This window comes from Lactuca virosa, chromosome 2, assembly GCF_052849685.1.
Source record: "Lactuca virosa cultivar CGN04683 chromosome 2, Lactuca_virosa_CGN04683_v6, whole genome shotgun sequence".
Classification (NCBI taxonomy): domain Eukaryota; kingdom Viridiplantae; phylum Streptophyta; class Magnoliopsida; order Asterales; family Asteraceae; genus Lactuca; species Lactuca virosa.
In genome coordinates, this window is record NC_136427.1 from 26726770 (window position 1) to 26733999 (window position 7230).

Below are 7230 nucleotides of genomic sequence, written 5' to 3' on the forward strand. Positions count from 1 at the left end.
ATAAAGTTGGCAACTTTATGGGTCCTTGAAGTCCCTTGTTGAACATATGGTTCAGATCTGGTGTTTGCTAGTGTATTGAACCCATTCATGAGATCATTGGTGGTGTTTCTCCATTTTGAACTAGTTTGGGCCGTAGACTCACAATGGGCATGAATGGCTGAAAAACATCGATCTTTAGGCGGTAATGGACGTTACGAAGTCTTCTGGAAGAAATTAATGGATGGGTTAATGGATTAAGAGGAGAATCCATTAAGCTAAGAAAACCCAGTTTCACAATGTGACAACCTCCTTGTTACGACGTGCAGACTGGGGATTTCCCGGTAATTTTGGACAGATTCTGTCACAACGTGCTGACCCATCCATCACGACGTGAAGTTAGCTTGGATTTAGATTGAGTTAGATAAGTTGAATCGTGTAACAACCCATTATTTCAAATCAATGTAAGTCAAACATATTCAAATAAAAGTCTAAACTGTAACCGTGTACAAGTGATTAACGTTGATACAATAAGAACTTCGAAGGGATGTTTATATAAGTATTGTATGAGCATGCTTTGAAAACCATACATGTATAAGCTATATATATACTTATAGATTGAAAACCTTGCATACATATGTTTATATACGTTATTGGTTATAAATAATAAATACTATGATGAAATAAGATAAAAGGAGTCAACATAAGTCAAAAGATTTCAGTTGAAAGCAAAACATATGTGATTTCGGTTGTTAGTATCTTGAATCAAATTGGTTTTCGGTTTTAGATGTCCACTAAGGCCGAAAGCTCCTTCATAGGAGAACCTAGGACCGAAATCAATAACATGTTACACCTTAGAACCAAAAACACTTCTTGGATGTACTTTATGGATGAAAACACTTCTTGGATCTACTTTATGGCCGAAAACACCCTCAAATATCTAGATATCTTATCTTAATTCAGCATCCCAACTTAAACCTCTCATCACCTACTCATATTTCCCATCCTATCTAAGCAACAAAAGGGGATCACTTTAACACATTCGATAAACTATTTCATTCACAATTCTCTTTCAATTTCGAGCCATTTTCCTTCCAACACTCACAGTGAACAAGTTCTTCAAAGATTAACTCTTGACTAGTTGATTGTAAGTATTTTCTTCATCACCTTGTGTTTACATCATATTCTTAATAAGCTTAACTAACACACACCACAAATCGTGTGTTAATATACTCTTAAGATACGATCACTTCCCGTATTCTAGCTCGAAGACACCATGTCTATCCTGTTATCAAAACCGTTATCACGCTCAACGTGAGTTCATACCCCTAGGTTTTCATGATTTTTCACCGTTTTAGGGGGGAATACAAGTGTAACACATGAAATTTTTTGTTAATATCTAAATGAATTCAATATTTTGTCAATTGTGTTCGTTATTAAAAACATATATATATATATATATATATATATATATATATATATATATATATATATATATATATATATATATATATATATATATATAAAAGATGCAACAAGCGCTTAGAATTCATAATTTTGCTCTATTTCCTGTTCCTTGTTTGGTTGTGGATTAGGGTAGAATTATTTATTCGACCACCTTTTTAATCATATTTATATAAATATTATATTTATAAAAGTATAAAACCATTTAAACTTGTTAAACAAAAATATCATTTTTGCAATCTATTTTAGTACTATTTGGACATAAATGTTAAATTTTACGAAAAAACTTTATCACAGATTTGACGATTTAAACTTGCCAAATCATTAACAAATACAAAGGTTTTCATTTTAGTAGGACACATACGTATAAACTATAATAGGAATAGTTTTGAAACTTACATAACATTTAACATAGTTGAGATACAATACTGTAAACAAAGATATAAACTATGGTAAACAAAGATATAAACTATGATAAGTATAGTTTATGGATCATATGCACTATATATTCAAGCTCATAATACATTACCGAAAACAAAGATATAAACTATAATAGATATAGTTTATGGAACATATATACAGTTATTTATCATAAAATGGACTTTTCATTATTCTACACGTAACAGTAAATATAGCATTTGTGAGACACACTTCACGTACTTATTTAAGTACCAACCAAGCCCTGAAATTATAACCAGAGTCTCCTGGTGGGTGAGCGTGACACTTGAGTATAGATTTGTACGGGACTGACAATTCCGCACCTTAACTGTTAGCTACAGTTAGGCCGGCTAGCCTGGGGTGACAAATGTCGAACCGTTTGGGACGCCTGAAGAACGACGTGTTCAGGCCATCTTAGGTTATCAAGCATGGTTATGATAACTCACAATTTGGTATTGAACAATACAATTAGTGTATGAATAAGTAAAAAAACTTTACATAGTTTTATTAAATAATAAAACTACAATACAGTATTTTACAGCACACGTGGTGAATCCAGGCACTGACAATTACAATGTTTTTATACAAGTACAAATACAGAATACTATTCCAGTACAGAAAAAACATACGTTTTATGGTTTTATGTGAATTAAAACTACATTATACTATTTCAGATTACAATAACATTTACACGTTTTGGTCTTAGGGTATTAAGACTACAAGATATTTACAATAGAAAGTATAGGATTTTCTGTGGAAAACATACTTACATTTTCAAGGAAAAAATGTCAGATTTCAATTACAAACATGCTTATGAACTCACCAACTTAATTGTTGACACTTTTTCAAAATTGCTTGTATTCTCAGAAACTTCTTAGCCCAGAAACTTCTGCGAAAGGAGTGTTATGCATTCTTAGCCCATGTCGTTAACAAAAAACAGGAGGTTAAAGACCTCGAGAGCATCCCCGAAGTCTGCAACTTTCCTGATGTCTTTCCAGAGGATCTCCCCGGAATCCCTCCTGAACGCCAAGTGGAGTTTCGTGTCGACTTAATCCCCGGAGCTACCCCCGTAGCCAAACCTCCTTATCGATTAGCTCCGACAGAAATACAGGAGTTATCTAGTCAGCTCAATGAGCTGCTTTGTAAAGGATTCATCAGACCGAGTTCCTCGCCGTGGGGAGCCCCGATCTTATTCGTGAAAAAGAAAGATGGATCTTTTCGAATGTGTATCGATTACCGAGAGCTGAACAAGCTCACAATCAAAAACCGTTATCCTCTTCCTCGAATAGACGACCTCTTCGATCAACTTCAAGGAGCTAGCTACTTTTCCAAAATCGATTTAAGATCAGGGTACCATCAGCTGCGAGTCCATGAGGGTGATGTTCCCAAAACAGCCTTTCGGACTCGATACGGTCACTACGAATTCGTAGTTATGCCCTTCGGTCTAACCAACGCGCCGGCGGTGTTCATGGATTTGATGAACCGGGTGTGTCGTCCATTTCTGGACAAGTTTGTTATCGTGTTCATTGACGACATACTTGTCTATTCCAAAAGCGAAGAGGATCACAAACAACACTTGAGGCTAGTGTTGGAAACTCTTAGATCAGAGCAACTGTACGCGAAATTCTCCAAATGTGAATTCTGGATCCGGAAGATTACCTTCCTTGGTCATGTAGTAAGCAAGGAGGGCATACACGTGGATCCTTCCAAGATCAAAGCGATAGAAAACTGGTCAGCACCGAAGACACCCACCGAAATCTGTCAATTCTTGGGTCTCGCTGGCTACTATCGCAGGTTTATCCAAAATTTCTCCAAAATTGCCAAACCCTTAACCACTCTAACTCAGAAAGGTGTACCCTTTTGTTGGAGCGAAAAGCAAGACACTGCGTTCCAAACACTGAAGCGAGCCTTGTGCAGCGCACCTATCCTGTCCCTTCCCGATGGGACAGAAGACTTCGTTGTCTACTGCGATGCATCCAATCAAGGTCTCGGTTGTGTTCTAATGCAACGAGGCAAGGTCATCGCCTATGCTTCCAGGCAACTGAAAGTACACGAAGTCAACTACACGACTCACGACCTAGAATTGGGAGCAGTGGTCTTCGCATTAAAAATCTGGAGACATTATCTCTACGGAACTAAGTGCACTATCTTCACCGACCATAAAAGTCTACAGCACATCCTCGACCAAAAGGAGCTGAACATGAGACAACGGCGATGGGTTGAACTACTCAATGATTACGAGTGTGAAATCCGCTACCATCCCGGCAAGGCCAATGTGGTGGCAGATGCCCTCAGCCGGAAAGAATACTCAGGTCGTAAGGTGAAGGCACTGACTATGACTATCCATTCCCACTTATCCGCGCAAATCAAAGAGGCTCAGCTGGAAGCCTTAAGACCAGAAAACGTGTCAGGCGAAGCCCTGAGAGGAATGGATAAGAATCTTGAGATCAGAAACGATGGAGTCTATTGTTTCATGGACCGGATCTGGACCCCAAATTTCGGAGGCTTCAGAGAGGTTGTCATGGACGAAGCTCACAATACTAAATATTCCGTACACCCAGGTTCGGATAAAATGTACTTGGATCTCAAGAAACTATACTGGTGGCCAAATATGAAGGCCGAAATCGCTACCTTCGTGGGCAAGTGCCTGACTTGCGCCAAAGTGAAGGTCGAATATCAAAAACCCTCCGGTCTACTTCTTCAACCCGAAATACCTGAATGGAAATGGGAAATGATTTCCATGGATTTCATTACCAAGTTACCCAAATCTCCGAGTGGGTACGACACCATTTGGGTAATTGTCGACCGAATGACCAAATCTGCTCACTTCCTTCCTATCAAAGAAAACTACAAAATGGAAAGACTCACGCGAATCTACATCCAAGAGGTGGTCCGACTGCACGGTGTACCTGTGTCCATCATTTCCGATCGGGATAGCAGGTTCACTTCTAGGTTCTGGCAGTCACTACAAAACGCTCTTGGAACTAAGCTGGACATGAGCACAGCTTACCATCCTCAAACAGATGGACAGAGTGAGAGAACCATCCAAACCTTGGAAGACAAGTTGAGAGCCTGCGTCATCGACTTCGGCGCGTCATGGGACACTCATCTTCCTTTGGTTGAATTTTCTTATAACAACAGCTACCATACCAGCATCAAAGCTGCGCCATTCGAAGCCCTCTATGGCCGCAAGTACAGATCCCCTCTGTGCTGGGCTGAGGTGGGTGACACGCAGCTGGTCAAGGGACAATTCCCTGACAGCACTCTCACTGGTCCAGAAATCATCCGCGAAACCACTGAAAAGATCGTACAAATCCGAGAACGACTTAAGGCCTCTCGAGATAGACAAAAGAGCTACGCCGATAAACGACGAAAACCCTTGGAATTCCAGGTTGGAGACCGTGTCTTGTTGAAAGTCTCACCCTGGAAGGGCATGATACGCTTCGGAAAGCGTGGAAAACTTACCCCAAGGTACATAGGACCTTTCGAAATCCTAGCCAGGATTGGTCCCGTAGCTTACAAACTCCGATTACCTCATGAACTTAGCAATATTAACCCTGTCCTCCACGTCTCAAACCTTAAAAAGTGTCTTTCTGATGAGACCCTTGTGGTTCCTTTGGATGAGATCGAAATCAACGAAAACCTGAACTTTGTGGAAGAGCCCATCGAAATCATGGATAGAGAGATCAAACGAACGAAACAAAGCCGCATCCCGATAGTGAAGGTTCGCTGGAATGCCAAGCGGGGACCTGAATTCACTTGGGAACGCGAAGACTCGATGAAAACGAAATACCCTCATCTCTTTCCAATTCCATGATTTGTATCTAGATTCTAAATTTCAGGACGAAATTTCCTCTAACAGGGGGATAATGTGACAACCCGAAAGATATTCCGTTAACGTAACCCATTCCGTTAATAAAAATTTCATTTTTATTTTGGGTTTTCCGTTAATTTTCAAAATTAAATAATTCATTTAGAATTATTATTATAATTTCGTATGTGTCAGAACGAAATATTTATTTGAGTGAAAACACTCTAAATAATCTTTTGAGAATTTCTAGACTACGACTAACACGGGTAAAATAATAAGCTCCGTTTAATGTCCGTATTGGGTGTATTCCCACCAGGTCACTAACTCTAGGCTTACAAAAGGGTGGAGTGACCACCATTTGAGCTTTTCCCACACTTGAACTTTCTCTCTCTACTCTCTCTCTAGAAATCGGATCCTCTCAAAGAAATCTTCACTTTCAAGCTCCAATTTGGTAAGTGATCCTTCCTAACTAGTTGTTTATCCTAACATGCATGCAAATCCATGTCTTAAACTCCCAAATGCATCACAAACTCGAGTTTACGGTTTGGGGGAGCCTCCCAAAAACCGTAAACTCCTTCAATGGGAGTTTTGAAGCCCCAAGACCCTTCCAAACATCTTCTAATGCTTAGATCCTTGCATGCATGGAGTTAAAACCACAAGATCATGAGTTTTTGGCCATAAACATGAGTTTACGGTCCTTGAATATTCAAGAACCGTAAACACCCTTTCAAGGGGTTTTGATGCTCTTTAACCCTTCCAATGCATTTCTAATGGCCTTGAAACTTGCTTGGATGATCTTAGAACCCTAAAACATGTCCAAATGAGCATAAACATGAGTTTACGGTTTGGGAACGTCTCCCAAAACCGTAAACACCTTCCAAAGGTGTTTTAATGCTCTAAACACTTTGCATGGCTTGTAATTGAGTCTAGAACTTGCATGAACGGCCTACAAACCACCAAAACATTTGGAAAATGGACAAACATGACAAAGGTGGGTTTACGGCCGTAAACCCATGAGTTTACGACCGTAAACTCCCCAACGTGGGTTTACGACCGTAAACCCTTGAGTTTACGACCGTAAACTCCACAAAGGTGGTCTAATGACCGTAAACCCTATTTCCTAGGCCATTTCATGTCCCGGTCATTTCCTAAGCCCTCGAATCAACTCTAGATCTTTCCTTTGTGCAAGATGAGACCTTGGATCACTCAAACCGCCACACCCATGAGTTTACGGCCGTAAACTCATGGGGGATATGGTCTTTAGACCGTAAACTCCCCTAAGGGTTTACACTCGAAGAGTAAACACCTTATCTAGGCCATACACTCCTTAGATACAACCCGTACCATCCCTAACACTTAAATTGAAGTGTTTTCGTGCCTCGGAGTGTATTATCCTACTATCTTGGTAAATTAAAGCCTAATTAGATACAATTATGTATCTCTTCATGTTACATAGGAACCTCACGCGTGTTCAAGCCCTGAACTAATACTTAGCATCTAAATCGGCACATTCTCGTCAGGTGAGTTCATACCCCTACACC